General features: G+C 38.3%; 2 protein-coding genes across 9 annotated transcripts in view; one reads left to right on the top strand and one right to left on the bottom strand.

The window, feature by feature from the left end:
• Positions 1-8,374, bottom strand: part of LRRN3 (leucine rich repeat neuronal 3) — a 49,723-nt gene extending 41,349 nt beyond the window's left edge. Inside the window, exon 1 of the mRNA XM_048836068.2 lies at positions 8,004-8,374. The gene's annotated coding sequence lies outside the window, so the exon portion shown is untranslated. The remainder of the gene's footprint in view (positions 1-8,003) is intronic.
• The window catches only part of IMMP2L (inner mitochondrial membrane peptidase subunit 2), an 835,235-nt gene that overhangs the window by 454,120 nt on the left and 361,149 nt on the right, over positions 1-19,966 (top strand). The gene's annotated exons all lie outside the window — the stretch shown is intronic.

Here is a 19,966-nt window from a genome sequence, read left to right as displayed (position 1 = left end):
CTCACTGGTGGGTGCATGTTGTGTCTGTATGTTAGTGCCAGCTACAAAGCGGATACAAATGTGACTTATTTGCTCCTCTTCCTACTGGATTTGAACTTGCTATTGAATTGGAAGGGATGGTGAGGGGTGACAAAATGTTGGCACGCATTTTGCTTGGAAAAGACAGTACACATTCTGAAAATGTAACTCTTAAAACAAAATGCATGGTCAGGTGTGAAGATTAATATTTTATAGAAAAGTTGAAGAGTTCACACAGTGCCTTAATTGGCTTATGCACTTAGGATCAAATCCTGTTAGTGACCAATGTTACAGTATAGCTGCACAGAAGGGGCTGGGCTTAGGGAATTTGGTAGGGATCTCCGGGTCCAAACATTCAGAGAATTATTGGGTCTCTGGAAGGGAGGAAGTATGGCCAATGGATCTGTAATTACATGGATCTGCTAGCTGTTCTCTCTGCCCTTCATGGATGTGGGATACTGTGACTTTGCTGATACTCTTAGGGACAGGATCCTTTTCCCCATGAATATCTGCAGTGCACAGCCTTTAATTGGGCTATATGGTAAGTACAAAATGTTTCCTTTATTGTAATACACGTGACAAGCAACTGAAGTGTCAGAAGCTGTGTGTGTGTGTGTGTGTGTGTGTGTACATATCCTTCTGACACTTCAGATATATATATAAAACATATATAAAAAATAATGTCTGAATAAACTACACCAAAGGAACAGTCAGGAGGATGCATAATCTGAGCAGTGTGTGCCAGGTGAATCTGCTTAGCCCCATATTTGCAGGTACATCATTTTTGTCTATCCTCACATCTCAGCATTGTCCCCATAAAGTAGCATTACTATCATTCATCATTTTGCCTTTCTTAAGGCAGCGTGATCTCTCCACACTTTATCAAGTAATAACCATGCTAGCAAATTCTGTTAAAGGGAATTAGAGTGAATAATGAAATCACCTTATTGCGCACGTGTCATAAAAATAACTATTGTACAAGCTCAGCAGTTGTTTTTCAACTTAATACCTGGTCATGTGGGAAAAAATATACTCTAAAGGGCTTAGTCCAGTAAAAGTATCTGGGATAAACTCTCAGCACCAGGCATAGAGAATTAGTCACACCGCTCCTATTTATTGTTAACTGGCATTAATGGGAGTTATGAATCTAATCTGACTCCCACAACGCTGGAAATGGAACTCTGCCTGTCTGCAATATTTTATTTTTCATATTAATAGATTTTTGTTTAGAGCTTTGCAAGAAAAATAAATGAAAATTTGACCCATTTAATTGTTTTCTAAGCTTTAAAATTGGGAGTGGGGGGAACAACTTTTAGGAGTCTGGCTATTTTCCATGATGAACACCTAGAAGACTGCTGTTTTGTGACGGTTATGAGAGCAGCTAGAGTTTGCTGTTTTGGGTAGAGGAAAGGTTTCTGGGAGTCTGGGCCATGTTGGGATTCTTGTCTAGAACAGGTCCTGACTGGTCCCTCTTCCTTTCTAAATGTTCCACTCCCCTGCACTGCCTGCTCCTGACCTCTCCACCAGGACAGAACCATGAAGGAGGAGAGAGTTTGCATTGGGCCATCAGGCTGATGGTGAAGAGGATTCAGCACACCGCTGCTGGCAATGTGTGTGATTAGGCGAGTGTCAGCACAGGGAAGGCTAGGGATAATGATGGGGGGAGAGATAGCTCAGTGGTTTGAGCATTGGCCTGCTAACCCCCACGTTGAGAGTTCAATCCTTGTAGGGGTAATTTAGGGATCTGGGCCAAAAATTGGGGATTGGTCCTGCTTTGGGCAGAGGGTTGAACTAGGTGACCTCCTGAGGTCCCATCCAACCCTGATATTCTATGCCTGCTCTGGAAGAAGCCCCTTTCAGGGGTTGATGGGAGAGCCAGGGAAGGTAGAGAAGCACTTCATTAGGAAATAAGGGAACAGGAATGGGACAAGGGAGAGGAAAATATATATAAAATCCTTTTAAATTTAGAACTAACCTTATAATTTTTCAAGGATTGAGAAAACTTCTCTTTACATTTTAAAAAATCTTACGCAGGTGACAAATTTCACACTGATTTTAAGCACAATGCAAATTTACATGGCATATGAAGGAAAGAGAAACTCAGACCTAATGTACAATGCAATGTTTTGTTCTATTCACAGCAAAGTTATGTCACTGCTGTGAAACTGAACCATAGGTCTTGATTCAGGAAAGCACATGTGTATGCTTAAGTTATCCTTACTCAAGAGAATGCTTGGGTGCTTTCCTGTACTATGACCATAGTGATGAAGCTAACCAACCTTATTGTCATTTGCAATTTCCTCTAATTGTATAAAATCATTCTAACAGCCCACTAATTTGCTGAACTTGGTGTTAATAGCACCACATTCCCTGCATGAGGAATTTCCCACAAGGAGATTTCTGTTTTCTTTTCAGTGACACTGTCCACCCTCTTGTGATTTTCGGTCCTAAGAGACTCAGTAAAGTATGTCCCAGTAGATGATTTTGCTGGTGTTTGTGTATATTTGTCTCTCTATCTCTCTCTATGTATCTATTATGGTGCATGTTGTTGTTAGTCTCTAATTTATTCAGCAAGCCTTTGCAGAAATTGGCAGCCTCCTAGATAAGAGTATTGTATAAAAAGTTATTTTTTTTCTTAATGCAGGTCGCTAGATGTCCAGGGGATTCTTGATATAGTTGAACTTAAAGCTGATATTTCAACTTTTTTCTTAGAAGACTTCTTTAGAGACTTTAATGTATTTCCTGGCAGAGTAGTTGTTATTCACATGAGAAGAAGCCTCCAGTAAAAGACTCCTGGGATAATGCTAATAAACCGTAGGCATTTTGAAAGATTTTTTTTTGTCAGCTTTTTTACTCAGATTTGCGGACTTTACCTCCAAAGACAGAAGCTTAAGCAGTAAGGGAGATTAAGTATTTATTTTGTACTAATGTTGTTGAAAGCTATTTCTCAGCTTGATTTAAGTAGAAGGGGGCAGATTCTCTTCTGGCATAATTCTGAAGTCATTGGAGTTACACCACCAGAGAATTTGGCCCAAAGATTGCATTTAATGCCATAAATAGTAGTAACAAAAATAATGTGAAGCCCACAGCATTTGGTTTTGGACCAGTTTACATTAGATCAAAGCTTTATGTCCCATGGCATAGCAGCTACAGAAAATGTGCTGTCTAAAAGAAAATATGTTAATGAATAAAAATGTTAGATCAAGAAGAAATGTCTCCATATTGCACTATACCAAAATTTAATTTTTTAATGTAAAATTGTGTGCTTTTATTTATATTTCCATTCAAAATTGGGTCATTTGAATGTATTTATAAGTGTGAATTGCTTTCAAGGCAAACTGATAAGTAGAACTGGGAGTGGGAAGAATGAGAGAGATGCAAGAATAAGCCAGTTTCCAAATGTTTCATAATTTAAGACTAAGCATATAGTTGAAGGAAAAACAGCCTGATAAATGTAATCATGTTTATCAAGTGATGCCTTTGAAAATGTCTTTGAATAACGGAAAAGGACTGCTCCTCCAACAGCAAGTAACTGGAGTCTATGGTTTTTCTTTGTCATTCACTTTATACTGGATTTTAGGTGTTTTACTATATAGTGCCACATTTTATGTGTATATAAATAAAATTTTATTATTATTTCATTTTTTGAATCTTTCAACATAGCTCTCAACTAGTACAAACTGGAGTCCTATCTGGAGAGGTTAAAGTTAACAAGCCTTTTGAGAAAATTGTAGTTATTGTGTATTCTCACCATATTGTTCTTCCTCACCAGTTAGGACCCCAGCTACTTTACCTAAAGCCTAAAGTGGGAATAATCCAGTTGAGATCCAGGAGGGATCCTCAACTGATACAAATCGAAATTGCTCCATTCACTTCGCTCAATGTGTGCCAGTTTATCCCACTGGAGGAAAGGGCCCTATATTAGGGAGGTTGATATCAGTGATATCTAGCATGTCTATTACTTTCAAATTGTGTCTTTGTAACCTTACAGTTCATCTAGACCAGTGGTTCTCAACCTATTTATCATTGTGGGCTGCATATGCCTGTTATGTGGGCTGCAGGTTGAGAAGCACAGCACCACTCCCAAAAAAAACCCAGCCCCCTATGCTCAGTGCCCCCTGCCCAGAGACACCTCCACAGAGCGGGGCCAGGCAGGCCCTGGGTGCTAGGACAGGCAGCCAGGACCCGAGTCCCAGCTGCCCAGGGCCAGGAGCAGAGCCCAACCTAAAACCTCGGGGTGTTGCAGCATCCCTGCAAGCCCCTCATTTCCAGAGACCCCACACACACATTGCCCAGAGCGCCCTCCCCCTCCCCGCAACCTGCCCAGAGCCTCACTCTCCTGCACCCTGCCCCACTGTGGCATTCACCAGCCCCCTGCTGGCAGGAGTGCTCCCACAGGCTGCCACATGCTGTCTCCCCTCAACCAGCCCTGCCCCCAGCCAAATCAAAGCACAAATTTTGAATTTTTTTTAGCACACAGATAGGCCGCAACTGTGTGCTAATTTGGCCAATTGTGGGCCGTGGGTTGAGAACTGTTGATCTAGACTGTAGATGTCTAAAAAGCGTTTTTGGTACCAAAAACATTGAGGAATGCTCATTGTGACCTATAGATGACTTACAATAATAGCATTCAGCTGTTTACAAACTGCTCAGTTGAATAAATAAATAGCATGTACTGCATTTTCCCACTTACAAAGACTTACAATGAACAATATTGATTTCTTTCTCATACTGATGCACCTAATGACATCTGCTGCACTTTCTTCTTTATGTTCCAATGGCATTTCCACTCAGTAAAGTAAAACATTTTAATTGCTTACTGAAATTTCTTCCCAAATCTATGTATGTAACCACAGCCCTCTTATTAAAAGGAAATTTACATTTTTTTTTTAAATAACAGTTTGGCTTGAGTGTATTATACAAAAAGAACTGTACAGGTATATTTTAAAAGGTGACCTTCTTTTGAGAAATCTTTTACTTCAAAAAATACAAAAAACAAAAAATAATTTTATGAGTGATTTATGTCAAATAAATTTTCCATTATCCCATTTTGTAGTTTGTCTTTAGTAGTATTTTCAGAGTACAAGGTAGAAGAGTTTACAAGTGTCTCTGATAATAATCTAGAGATATTAACTATGCCTTCTGATTTTTATGCTTTTCTTTACCTTAATACGTTATTGGGTAGAAGAGGGATACATGAGTTACTGGAGTCATTGAACTATATTTCTGATGCCCCATACCCTGCTAAAAATGTCTTAATACAATGCAAGAAATCAAATTATGTTTAATTGTCTCTATCTGGAGGCTTTCCTTATTGAAGCAAGATAGTGCTTATCTGACACCAGGCTGTGTGTTTTTTACTGCTTATCTTATTCTATTACATTAGCTTCTACAAAAACTTAGCTATTGAACGAGCTCTTTAACTGCCAGCTATTTAAAGTGATAGTAGTTCTTTTTGATCAATAAAACAGAATTATGTTTGTTCCTGGAATCCATATAAAATTATTCAGATTAGGGGTCAAATTCAGAGAAAGTAGGTGCAACTGCATTAATTTGAATTATTCTGATTTACACAAGGTCTGAGTTTTGTCCTCCTGTGTCCCCTGTTAATCACAAGGTGGTTGCAGTACATTAATATTTTTATAAAGCTTCTTATGCTAAACCTATTAATAAGGATTATGCATGATACTTTATTATATGCATTGCAGGTGGCAGCATGTTACAGATGGTCTGGTCTAATATGGTACAAACCAAAAATACCCACATGCTCCTGGGTACTCCAAACAAGAATTGTGATGTAATTCCCAAATCGACCATCTCTGAAAGGGGGTACTTCGAGGGTTGCCATAACAATATCAGCCAGTCATTGTCTCTGACACTGTGATATTATGCTTTAGGGAGTATTAACCATAATATAGGGTCACAATACAGTTCGGCTGGGTTAATGGGTAAGAATGTCTTAGCTGTTTATCAGGACATCTGTGTTTCCTCTGTACTCATGAGTGCAATGAATGCATGTTTCAAAAGCTGGAGTATCTTTGTAAATAGTGTAACAGTATGTGAAATAGTATACGTGGCAAAAAAGAACAGTGGGTCTTAGGTTTAAAGTTATCAGGGTTAACTTTTAATGGTATTGATTATGTAAAATATGAATGAAAATAAAGATTCAGAACTCTGGACTGTGACATATAATTCAGAAAAAGTTTTCATGCAATAGTGCTCTCCATGTAACAAGAAGAAACAATTTCCTCATTGCACTGCCACATATTGTACCAGTATAAAACACAGGGTTGCAGTTCTCCTTTAAACAACTAAAAAACCCCATGCAGTATGGCTGAAAAGGTAGATTTAAGTAATAAAAGGAGAAGTTATGTTGTATGATAAACCTGTATATGTTCTAAACAGTCTTCCATTCATAAAGCAAGTTTGCCCATAACAGGAGCTATGCTTCAGTACCTTTCATTTTGCACTCTGAAAAGAAACCTTTTATTAAGCTCGCATATTTTCCAGAGGGAAAATAAAATGCTGTGGCATATTGTCAGAGCTGCTTTACTGTCATCATTTACAAGGGTCATCTGAATTAATTGACATCTTCCCGTATATATTGTTACACTACCCCTTTTCTGATATGTTTATGAGAAGGTGACAGGTATGCAGCAGTTGACTGTCTTTTCATGTTTGTCTTTACTGTAATTTGAGAAACAAACAATAACTCTGAAGTTGTAATTGTACAAGCATATAATTACGTTGCTACAGAGGAGCAGATTCCTGTTGGTGTTTTTGTAGGGTGAACGGGGTGAACTGCTTTAATACCTACATGTTATTCCATAAAACAGAAAAGCTATGTAGAAAGCTTTGGAAGCATACACTAGACAGCTAACCTCCCCTTTGCATGGCTATGAAGTAAAATCTCTTAACCTAGCTTTCGCAGCTGCCTAAGTCACTGATCCATGTATGCTGATGGACTTTACTGAACATGTTTTCATCTTAAGGGAGTTATACTAAAGCCTTTGCTTATATTGGGTAAAAGGTATGACACACAAGTACACATACTAAGCATCATCAAAGCAATCATGATATTTCATATTGATTATATAGAGAATTTTTAGCTCTTATCCCCCCGTCTGTTCCTCTCCTTGTCTCCCTCCCCCCTCCCCAAACATCCCCTGTGTGAGGCTCTTACTCATTCTGATCAGCAATCCTGGGCAAAAACTAGACATATGAAAACAAAGACATTTTCTTACAAATAAACTGAAAAGCCTTCTTGTAGAAAAACAGGCTAGGGGAAATATAGCAATTGATTTGAACAACACTCTTCTCAAATGAAAAATGTACTTTAGAGCCAGCCTGCTGTGGTCTTGTTAATTACCAAAGAAGATTAGAACTCTTTTGCTTAATGTTATTCTTTTTACCTAGTATGTGTCAGTTCCAGCTACCGTAGCAATCAGAGCTTCACACTGTCCCTTTTGACTGTTAAAAAGGAATATATTTTTTAGGGGAAGTCATTTGCCACAATCCCTAAAATGTAACCTGGCAGAAATTCAATAACTGTTTGTGATATGCTCATTCAGCTTTGCTGCTCAGTGGCTTTAGGTCCTGACAGACAACGGCATTTGCCTTAATCCAACCATTGGAGAGAGAGAGGAAAGAATAGCTGTCCTGTATCTTGTTTTATTGGTTTCAAAACACAGGGCAATTGTGTAATTTGATTTTGCGTTGCAAGGACTGGGGAAAATGTTTTGTTTTGTTTTTTTAAATCCTTTGATGTTCTTTCAAGCTAGCAAATGCACACATCTCAGAGACCTGCAAACACATTTAGATCATCTGTGAGCCAAAAGGTGGTTGCATTTGTATTCTGAACGTAAACTAAAATTTGGAAAGAGTCTAATAGAATAAGTTGAAGAAAACAAGAAAGCAGTGATTGTGTAAATGAAAATATAAACTGTAGAACGCATCACATTATATATATATATAAACAAACTTACCCTGCAAGAGTCGTTTCAGTGCTGGAGGACTTCTGCATCTGTATATTTGGATTCCTTAGTGCAGGTAACCACATACTTGTGTTAATGCCAGGGTGTGAAGAGTTGCATGTATATATAGCATAGGATACATTTATCTATAGATATCCTACAAAAAGAGAGAATCTCTGTGCTGCCAGCTGAGATCCCTTATGTTTGCCAGAGCTCTGTTGCTGGCTGGCTGAGGCTCACAATCCAGTGAAGAGAAAGATGCCTGCTAGCTCTTCTTATTTCTCCTTGTTTCCATGGTGGTTAGAGCTGCATCGTTCACCCGATCAGTTGTCACACTGACATGGTGCTGCCTGCTCAGCGGTCATTAATAACTGAACATCCTCCACTCCCCAGAGAGGAGCCAATAGCTTCAGAGTGCCAAGATGTAGCACTCGCAGCTACTCCAGTCTGGTTGGCTGAAAAATCCTGTCTGTTATATGACATTGCTGCTTAGGGTACGAATAAAGGGAACAAGTCTTTATATGTTTCTGGGTATCTCTTCTGATTCGGGAAGGGTATGGAGCAGTGCTTTCATATTTTTGTGGGACAATGTAGGATATTTAATTTAATCTTTAAGAGATAGAAGGAGGGTATCTATGCTCAAAGCAACAGATCAGAGATCACTAAACTTCTACCCAGGTTGCTTTAGTTCAAAAGACATCACGTACAGATTGAAGTCATTTGGTAAAGCATTTTCTTTTTCCTGTATCTTTTGCTGTTTTAATTTTGGACAGTATAGATGATTTACCAATCTCTCTTTCCCTCTTTTTAAAAGATAGAATATTAAAGTTTTTTATGTGCATTGGTTGGCTAAAAATCAATTTTACACATGTAAAATGTAGTATTAATAAAATGAACAGATTTGTTTTAAAAAATCATTGGGTTTTTTTTCCCCCTCCTGTCCAGTTCACTGGTTATTGTATGGCCATTTAGTAAAGTGAAGCAATTGACTGCACAGAATTTTCTTTTTTTTCCTCCTTATAATATTTTCTTTAGTACTTTGGGGACTATTGCAGAGGCACAGACACTGTGTTTGTCCTTATCTCTGTAAACAAAAGGCAGGCAAACTATAGTATGCATCTGTGCAGGCTTTTGAGGTTACAGAACAGTTCAGAAAATGTTTGTTTTCCGAAAATTTATTACCACTTTATTTCCCAAACAACAACAATTAGGTGGATCTTGTTCAGAAAAAAACCTCCTCATTACGAAAACTGTATCATGTAAAGAAATGACTTTGTAACGGCGGACAAAGAATAGTGTAATATAAAGATCTGTTTATCAACAGGTCAAAACTAGAAAGGATAAATCTTGCATAAATCTCCTACTATAACCCTGACTGAGACAGGCCACCCTCTAGTGGAATGAAATGAAATGTGTTTTTCATTTCATTTTCTTCAGCTTTGTTTGAAGAAAGATTGACAGTCATGTCTAATTGCACGAGGGATCAATATTTGTTTCCTAAATGAAACAGCAACAAAATGCCACAGTACTATTAAAATAATAGTTATTGTTTTGTGAGCACTAAGTATCACATTGAATCTTAGATTATAGGCTTTATTAATTCCCTGAGGAATTGGTTTTATGCTTTATAAAGTTGCTTATTTTATAACATGTGATTTAAAAATAGTGCTAAATACTTGGAATAAAAGTCACTTTGGAATAACACGTTAAGAGCAAATAGGTGCAAAACCCACACATTCCTTGCTGATACTTACATTAGTAGTAGATATAAGGACACACACATCTTGATTTTTCAAAAATATGTCAATGCTGAATTTATTTTGAATGATGAAAACATCTTTTACAAGTTGTTTAAAGGTATGTGCAGGTCTCTTCTTACTTTTATATACGTGCACGTGCGTGCGCACACAATTTCAATGAATCATTCAAGAATACTAAGGAGCTGTACACTTCAGTTTCTAAGTAACATATATTGTGTAAGAATCATGCAAAAACTGATGCAATGATTTGATATATGCAATTCAGATTATATTTTTACTACATAAGTGTTTCATTTTGGTTGATTCATATGGGCTATATAATTGGAGGGCTAAATAATTAAATCAATTAGAGTGCACTTGCATAAGGAAAGTAAATTTTGATATGTAATTAAAATAGCTCCTTGATTGACATGTATGTGAAACTACAATTTAACTGATATAAGAATATACTTTTAATTATATCAAAGACGAGAAATAATTTAATTTTCATTTCAGCTAATACCAAAGATTTTTTTAAAGATGTTTTCAAAATGCTTGCAACGTAAACTACTTTTTATAACTGATACAATTATGATGATTAAGGTTCATTAGAAGCTCTTTTCCTGCTGATTTCACCAACATGTTTGGTAGTTTTAAAATAGCAACGTAATTTATTTCACCAGATTTATATATAGTTTATTAGCTTTCACTCTGCAATTTTTTTTCGTCAGACTGTGAGTTGAGGGGCAGAGTGAGGGAGAAAATAAGATGTGCAAACACTAAAATGGAGTTTGTTTTCACTGTTTTTTGCATACTAGATGAGTGAAACATCAGAACAAACCCAATAATTATTGGTTGAAATGGAGAGTTAGTTTGATGCAGTAGACCAAGGGTAATTAATCTGGGAGTTGTAACCACTCTTCTCTATAGCGAGGGAGGGAGGTTGAAAATTTTTTGTTGTTGTAACACATGGTCATAGTATGGAAAAGGTTGAGAACGACTTTACTAGACTATTAATGTGTTGTATGTTTACAGTTGTTAAGAGAGTTGATGGTGACAGAACTTTTATTACTGCCATTATTTGGAAATTAGCTCTTTGAATGCACACAGAACTGTGTTGAAGAGATAAGCAGAAGTGCTTAGAAAGCTTAATGGAAATTACATACTAAAAAAATATGTTAAAAGACTGTTTTTTAGGTTGCAAAGTCAAACACTTGAAAGTTAGGAAATGCCAGATTTAAGGTTTCCATGCAACCTTGATTCTGCCTCCTTTTGCATCCAACTTGTGAACTGCATGAGGCAGCGGTTCTGTGGAAAACATAGTTTGTGATTGTGTAAGTAACGCAGAATAATGCAGACACACAAGGGGGTTGAACTGAGGTTGCATGGGCAACTGTGAATCTGACATTTCATAACTTTTGAGTGCTTTTGCAATCTAAGCATCATTCTTTTAATGTAGGTTATGTATGTAATTTTCTAGGTGTTTAGTTGTTTAAAGGAAAAAGATAGAAATAAATTCTACTTTTTACAACTGTATGAATCACCAGCAGGGTTTGAAACCTGAATCTTCAGTATAGCTTGATCTACAAAACTAACTGTAGCTGACTACAGGAGAAGCCTGTTATCTTTGGTGGGGAAGAGGGAAATGGGCCACTGGGGCTATGTGCTGAGTCTGGTTGGGGAAACTATGCCCAGCTCTTTCTGTCTCCATCCTCCCCCAGGAGTTGAAGGCGCTCCTGTCATATGGGGTGTCCCAGATGGAAGGGTGGCCACTGGGGCCAAGTACTGTATTCAGGGGGGGTTGTGGTGAGGAATAATGACAGCTTTGCCTGGCCCACTCCTCAGTCTTTCTCTACAGTTGATTCAGCAGCTCACAGGAGTTTCCAGTACAGCATGTGTGCTGCTGTTTGTGTGGTGGCATGGGCCCAGACTTAGAATGTTAATGTTCACAAATTACTGTGGCACTTTGGCAAAATTTTCCTGAGGAACACAAGTGAGGGAAGGGGAATAGCGATTTTTAATAGTTTATATTTCAGCCAAACATGAACAGATTTTTGAGTGAAGAAAAAAAAAAAAGGCCATGTTTCTAGCCCCACAGCTTTTTCTGAATTTCAAAGTGTTGCTGGTATTAGAGCTTCTAAAAATGCTTGCTAGAATCTTTTATATGGAAAGAGGCAACCTAAATATGGGTGTTGCCACCAACTCCTTCTTTGGCAAGTACTAAGGGTTACTGATCCTAAAAGGGTGGCAATTAAGCAGAAGGACGCAAGAAATTTAGTCCACAGTCCTGTAAAAGGGATCCCCTATGGACTTACCGTTACATCCATGTAAGGACTCATTAACTTCAGCGGGACTCTATGAGGGTGTAAGAGCCCACCCAAATATATGTCTTTGTAAGATCTGGGCCTTAGTGAGCAGCACAATAAGGGCAAATTTCATATATGTTTAAATTTCATATAAGACATGTTTAAATCTGAAGGTGACTTAAGTGAGGTTGAATATGGATTTAGTTAATGATCTGTTGCTTAACTTGATAACCATGGGAGTTTTGCATGTTTCCAGGTGTGCTCAAGTTCTTAATCAAATGGCAACTGTGCTTCATATGTTGGAATTCAAAATAAAGACTTAGGGCAAACTCCTGGGTTATGCCAGAACTGCAGTCTACAGAGCGCAGACAGGGCAAGTTGTCTGCAAGGTTGACATGAAGGCATCTGTCTGAATGTGTTCTGCACTGGAACTGGTCTGGTTCCTGGTGCAGCTTGGAAAAATATCAGAACTACTTTAATTTCTGGCCAAATACCCCAGCCCTAAGTGTGGGATCCGTCCATATTCCCTTTCCTTAGAACATGTCCCTTTATTGGGGCTGAGAGGGAGTGGAATAGAGACTGCACCGCTTCTCTGTGTCACCTTGGAATTCCCTTATTCAAAGGGAATCCAGAAGGAGCTACAGTGGTGCAAAGCAGCCAGAACATATCGGAATTTAAGAACCACAGGTTCTTATGTTTTCAAGCACAGTGTACTCCTTATTACACTTTAAAACTGATTTTGCCTCAGCTGTGTTTGACATTAGATCTTTGAAGACAGAAAGATCTTCTCAACCACTTCACAGGGATATAACTGAGATGTTTGGCTCATAATATATTAATAATATTAATGAATGTATAATTTATAAGCACTGGACACTGAAGGATTTTAGTTCTCTCGAGACAAAGGCAGTTCAGCTGAAAATGAAATACAAGAATGCTTTTTCCTCGGACAAAATTATTGGATTTGGAATAGGACCCATCCAGAATGTAAAGGTTCTCTCAACAGCCTCAGTCAAACTGTATTAGATTCAACAGAACAAGGCCAGCAAGTTCTCTTCCTTCTCCAAAATTGACTTTTCTTGCACACACACACACACACACACACACACTCACTCACTTTTCATCAGTTTGCCTGTCAGTCTGACAAAGTATATAATAGTGATTATAGAGCTGAAATGTACTAGACGTAGAGACCATTTTCCAGGTTTCTCCTCCAGAGAGGGCCTTGTTGTTCTGTTCAAGATTCTTAGGGGCAGGTTGTCAGGTGGCGTAAATTGTCACATGCTCCCAGGTCCTAGTCTTTTCTCTGGAGTATTGATTGAGTTTTTATGGGACATTTTCCTCTGCAATATTAAGCTTATTTGTTGTATACCTGTCTGTGTTGGTTGTCACTCCTAAGGACAGAATTTCAGATGTGATTTTCCTAGCTTTTTTGGCTAAAATCAGACTAACGCTATTTTATCGTAGTATTCTCTCTGCAATGTTATGTAGGGAGATAATAGCAATTCTAGATTATTTACAATTTGCAGCTGTCTTTATGGGAGCTATATTGCTGCCTTGGAAACCTGTATAAACAGGACCACATTCTAGATATTGTAGATGATATCCTTATGATTGTATTTACTTTTACTTCTGAGCTCAAAAAAAGTAAAATAATGATTTTTCCCTTATCAATAGCATAAACTCAAACTTACTTCATGGATAATTGTTATGGCATGAACAAGGCAAAACAAGGAACAGGCAGGATGAGTGCAGCACATGTTGAGAGTATGGTTAGCTCAGAATACTAGGTTAGATCAAGTACAGTTTAATATATATAAATGTAATGAATGTTGAAATGAATTGACTAGTAATTATGGTACATAATTTTGGGTTTTCAATCCACAGATCCAGCAAATGATTTTTTATAAAAGGACACAAATATATTACACTTGTATTTTGAAGAAGGACATATGTTTAATTAGCAAAGCAATACATATACCCCCACCCTCTATAATTTTGCCATCACAGACTTTAGGGATTCTCACAAGCTGCATGATGTTTTCTGTGAGCCTATCTGTGCACTAATAAACTGGGCAGGGGAGGGACTTACTGGGAGAGGGCTGTTTCAAAGGCTTTCACACAGTTCCCATTACTAAGGAAACCACTTATTTTGTCTGTACATGCTTTGAATAGAGCTCTCATTTGAAGTCTGGTGCTCAAACCATGAGGATTGCATTATGGCACTGAGAAAGAAATGGGGAAAACAAAAGAAACTTAAATACCACAACTTTAACGAATGCAATCTAACAATATTGTGCAAGAGGTAGGGTGTGTGTGACTGGATGTGTGAGTACACAATATTTCACAGATCCTTTAAAAATTGAAGGCTTTGCCTGACCATGTGTTAGTAAACAAAATAGGTAAAGCAGACTTTTTGACCTATACTCCTTTTCTCCCTTGCTATGACACTGCTGAGAAATTCAGCATGCAACTTGTGTGGCTCCAAATATGGACCATGAATGATCTGGGGTATGACTGCACTCCAGCTGGTATCATGTCTTCCGGCCTGAGTGGACAGACACATTCTGTGAGCTTGCATGCAAAAAACAGCAGTGTGGATGGTTGCTGCACAGCTGGCAGCATGGACTAGCTCCCCAGGAACAAGCCTGCCGGACTCCCTGGAGCCTTACTCAGGTAGTTAACCGGGCTGCCACCTGTGCTGCAAAGTCCACACGCCTATGTGTAATGATCTAGCTAGGGCAGAGCTAGTGCATATCTGACTTCTGGGTTGGGAGGCAAGCTGCCAGCGGCCGTGTAGACATACCCTTACTCTCTGAAACTAAATGTGATACTACTGTGAAATAAAAGAAGGCGCTGCTGTAATAACAAGGGCAAAATTGTGGTTATCATGCTGTCTGTGGATTCCACAGCTGATCACACATTCTCTTGGAGATGAGTGTCTGTATGTTTTTGGCAACAGTGCCCAATCCACTGGTAAGGGTAACTGCCAATACACACATAAATACATTGACATTCCATCAGGGTAAGCCAAGCTTCCAGATGCCCAAAGTGTTCATCCAGGTCCCAGAAATGTTGGCCAATGACTCTGAATCAAACCCCATTTTAAAATTCAATTAAAATGTCCCCCTATTATTGACTGCATAGTGCTCAGTTAATATGCTCAAACGTAGGCATTTGAATCTGAAGGCATTGACTCTTAAGACATATTCTCCTATGTACACTCAAAGATAATGAGTGTTCATGAACTAAAGTAGGAAGCTTGTAATCAAAGAATAGTGCAAATGGGTTTACTTCCTTCTTTCCCCCTTCCCTACATGAGGTGAGTAGTGGAGAAATCTTAGCATGTGCATCTTGACAAATAAATGTTCTTATTCAGCTTTTCCAAAGTCAGTGCCTGAATTAGCTTAGCAAACATTACATAAGACTGAAGACACAGACAGAAAAAGATATCACATTACTTAAATCCTTCAGTATTGTCCTCGGACTTTTACATGACTTCATAGAATCATATAACATCAAAGATGGTGCTAGGTTTGTCTACAGAAGCTGATTTCCTCTGAAAGTACAAACATGCTCTACTAATGCTAATTTTTTTTCTGGTGGAGGTGATGACTGTTTAATTTATTTTGAAATGAGAAGCCTAAAGCTGCCAGCTGTTGGGGGCGTCTGATGTGTCCACAGAGTGTTTACTCTAAGTGTATATTTAGTAGTTCAGGTGACATTGTTGCTGACAAGAGAATTGTTCTGAAGCTAGTATATACAGAGTAACTGGCTTTTCTTTCCCCACAATTAATAAGCAAATGGTCTCATATAAATTTTCTTTTAACTCCCTGACTTGTGGAAGAGAGGAAGAATGACAGCTGTGGTGAAGATAAAATATCCCTGGGCTGACTCAGTTGAATATTTCTGGGTGATATAAAGTAGACGACTTTAAATGACACAGAGCTGTATTGTGTCCTCTAAGAAATATCAATTTTTAACATTCCAGGGTATATTTGTTGGTTTACTCCTAGCCTGGTTATGTTTGTTTTCTGTTTTCTTGTAGTGTGGATTCAGAACGTGTCTCCTGGGACACTAAAAACACCGATATTCATTATCATTATATTTCTGCTTGCAGCAAGAAATAAGGGCACTCCTATTCTAAGGGTACTCCTCAGGAGACTCCTGTTCCATAGCCACTACCGCAGCACAACAATGGCGCTGCAGCTGTGCTGCTGTCATGCTGTAGTGTGGACACTTCCTACATTGATGGAGGGGATTTTTCCACCAAAGGAGGTTATCTCCACTTTGAGAGGCGATAACTAGGTTGATGGAAGAATCCTTCTATCAATCTAGGAGTGTCTATACCAAGAGTTAAGATTTACCTACCTACAGGGCTCGGGTTGGAAAATTATTCACACTCATGAGTGACATAGACAGGTCAATCTGATTTTTTAAGTGTAGACCAGGCCTGAGTTTATGGTAACACTGATAATTGCCATTACAAGCTAATCCCTGCATTTCCAAGACAATGCATAGGGACTTAGCCCACGACTTCCATCAGTATTGTGGCAAAGGAGATTAAACTAATAACTTAAAATATCTGAGAGATGGAAACCCTTAGAAAAGGTTAACAGCCACTTCAGATACAGCTAGCACAGTATTATTTGGTGATAGGTGCTGTTGAACTTGAGACGCTGTTAACAGTAGATTGCTGAGCCCGTGAGTTTGGGAGAAAGGTTTCTGGTAACTTATAAAGAGAGACAGTCTGTCTGGAGATCAGATAAACATGGACAGGTTAAATTGTGACTGGCCACCTAAGTTTGCAGTGAAGGATTTTTTGAAGGTGTAAGGGGGGCTGGGACAGGGGTGTGCCTCAGTGGTGGTAAAATGTTTTTCAGGAATTGCAAACTAATGCTAAGGCCAATCTTGCTGCTCACACTATACTCTTGGGATGTCCCAGTTTTACTGGTGGAGGAGGTTATTACTTATCACCCTACCTGTCTTCTATTGTTATTTTTTTTTTCTTCACCAGTTCCAGTGGGTCTATGTCTCATGATTCTGAAGTTGATGATCTAAATCTAAATGCCCTATGTCTGTATAAGTCTTGAACTGCTCAGTGCCTTGAATAAATTATGATACTACAAAGTGTTCAATAAGTACTCCAAAACGTTGTCATCATTTCTTTATAAATTATATGGAGAACCTCAGTATATTTACTTACTTACTTTCCATTCTTATTTTTGTGTTTAAAAAATGCTCTGTAGAAGGCTTCTGTTAAACTGAGTTCAAAATTTTATGATCTTGGCTAAGGCAAGGCACAAGTGTTATCCGTTATTCTAGATAGTTTTTATTGCTTTCCCAAGCCATCCTAAGTAACAAATGTTTTTTTTCAATACTGAAAGTACTCAAACACAAATGAAACCTTTGTCCTCAAACACAAATCACTAAAGAGTTAAGTGCAGTAATCAACCTGCCTCAACACAAAGCAACTGGACAGGGTGCAAAAAAGGTCAAGGTATTAAAATCAAGTATCCTATCAAGTATGCAATTTCTTACACCTATTAGTAACTGTGAATTACTAACTCTTCTTGTGCTAGCTGAATGTAAAAGTGTCATGATCATTAAAACAATGTGATTAATAGATCCTTTGAAAAGAGATCTAGGGTAAGAAGGCTCAGTAATACTTTTTGTTACAACACTTTGCTCCTTGTGTCAGCGGAGCATGTCCTCACCAGGAGCACTTGTATCAATTGTACTGTGAGTGTTGGGCATTGTTGTATGGCTTCTGAAAGCCAGTAACAGTCAAAGTAAGCAATGCAGTGTCTACACTGACAATGCATCAGCCTAACTACATCAACATTGACTCTATGCCTCTTGTGGAGGCGGAGTTATTATGTCGACGTAACAAGGCATTTAAATCAGCAGGAGCGAAGTTTTAGTGTAGACACTTACATAGTTAGATTGATCTAAGTTGCCTTGCATTGACCTAACTCTGTAATGTAGACCAAGGCTCAGTGGCTTGATTCGTAGATGCCAAGGCCAGAAAGGACTTCCATGATCTACTCTGGTCTCCTGTATGAGACAGGTGATAGAATTTCCCCAAAATAATGCCTAGAAGATATCTTTTAGAAAAACATCTATACTTGATTTAAAAATTGACAGTGAGAGAGAATCCACCATAACCCTTTGTAAATTATTCTAATGGCTAATTACTCTCACCATTAAAAAAGTACACCAGATTTCCAGCCTGAATTCGTCTAGCTTCAACTTCCGCCTATTGGATTGTTATACCATTGCCTGCTAGATTGAAAAGACTATTATTAATTTTTTGTTCCCCATGTAGATATTTATAGACTGTAATCAAGATGCCCCCTAACCTTCTCTTTGTTAAGATCAATAGATTGAGCTCTTTGAATCTACTACTGTAAGGCGTGTTTTCTAATCCTTTAATCATTCTCGTGGCTTTTCTCTGAACTCTCCAGTTTATCAGCATCCTTCTTGAATTGTGGGCACCAGAAGTGGACACAGTATTCCCGCAGCAGTCACACCAGTGCCAAATACAGCAGTAAAATAACCTCTCTACTCCTATTTGAGGTTCCCCTGCTAATGTATCGTAGGATCTCATTAGTTCTTTTGGCCAGTGTCACACTGGGAGCTCAGTGGAATTAGGCTTTGAGTACATTTGGCTCTGCTAAAGAGTGGTCTTATGGAAATTAAGCATTTAGTTTCCTGATGGGAAGATGCTAGCAATAGCAGCAATATGGCATTCCTTAGGGCTTGTCTACATTGGAAGTTATTCTGAAATAGCTATGCTTGATTAACTGTTCTTGATTAACTCCATATGTGGATGCTTTTATTCCAGAATAAAAGTGCTCTATCCCAAATTAGCATAATCCCGTCTGTTTCTCCTCCCTCCCAGAAAAAATGCAAAGAAATAAAGCACTCTCATTCTGGAATAAAAGCGTTCATACATGGAGATAATCAGTAATAATCTGCTTTTGCCTGAGTGAGGATTTAAGGATGAGGTCCAATGACATCATGAAAAGTGAGAAATGGTGGCTTGTGTTTAAGTTGTTTCTCCTTGTGTCATCCTGCCAATTCCCAAATCAGATTGTAAACTCTGTGAGGCAGGGTGCTTGTTATTTTTATGCATTTGGAAAACAAACGTACTATGTGATATAATAAATAATAGTAAGAAACACAGGTAAATGTAAACTCTGAGTAAAATCCTAGCTCAATTGAAGTCAATGGAAGTTTAGCCATAGATTTTAATGTGGTCAGAATTTCACCTGTAATTTTGGCATAAGCAGTACTGTGACAATCTGAGGAAGTTTGAAGTCCATTTCCTGAGGGATCCTGAAAGAGGAAGAGAGATTGGTTTTGAAAAATGTAGCTCGTGGGTTTATTTGCTCTGTCTGTACTTGGGTAGATTTTGATTTCACACAGTTTACATTCGCCTCTGGCATGCTTTTTTTTTTTTTCTTTCTTTTTTTGTACTGTATTTCCAATAAATTTGCCAGAGCACACAGAGATATTTGCTGGTTGGGATCATCTAATTTTTCACCTACTAGATACACAGTTGTGAGTTTTGTATGTGCAATACCTATGAATCAAGTTGAAAGCCTTTGAAGTCCTGGCTTCATTGAAGTCAGTGGTAATTTTGTTATTGACGTGAGTGGGACCAGGATTTCACTCTCTGGTTTTAGCCCACTTTGAAAATTTGGCTCTTTAAGTCTGTGAGCAAGAGTTTTGCTTTTTCTCTGCCTCTCCAATTGTACAGTTTGTTTCTATATCATGCTTTCTCCAGTTATTCTGGAACTTTATCATTCAACAAAGTATTTAGATCCTCCTATCTATCTAAGTACATCTAGTCATACCATTAGTTTAAATATTTCTAAGGCACATGCCACTTTGGAATTTAAGCACTGAAGTTGCATGGACCTAC

This window comes from Caretta caretta, chromosome 1 (genome assembly GCF_965140235.1).
Source record: "Caretta caretta isolate rCarCar2 chromosome 1, rCarCar1.hap1, whole genome shotgun sequence".
Taxonomy (NCBI): Eukaryota; Metazoa; Chordata; order Testudines; family Cheloniidae; genus Caretta; species Caretta caretta.
Note: the sequence above shows the minus strand (reverse complement) of the source record. Positions and strands in the feature narration are given on the sequence as shown.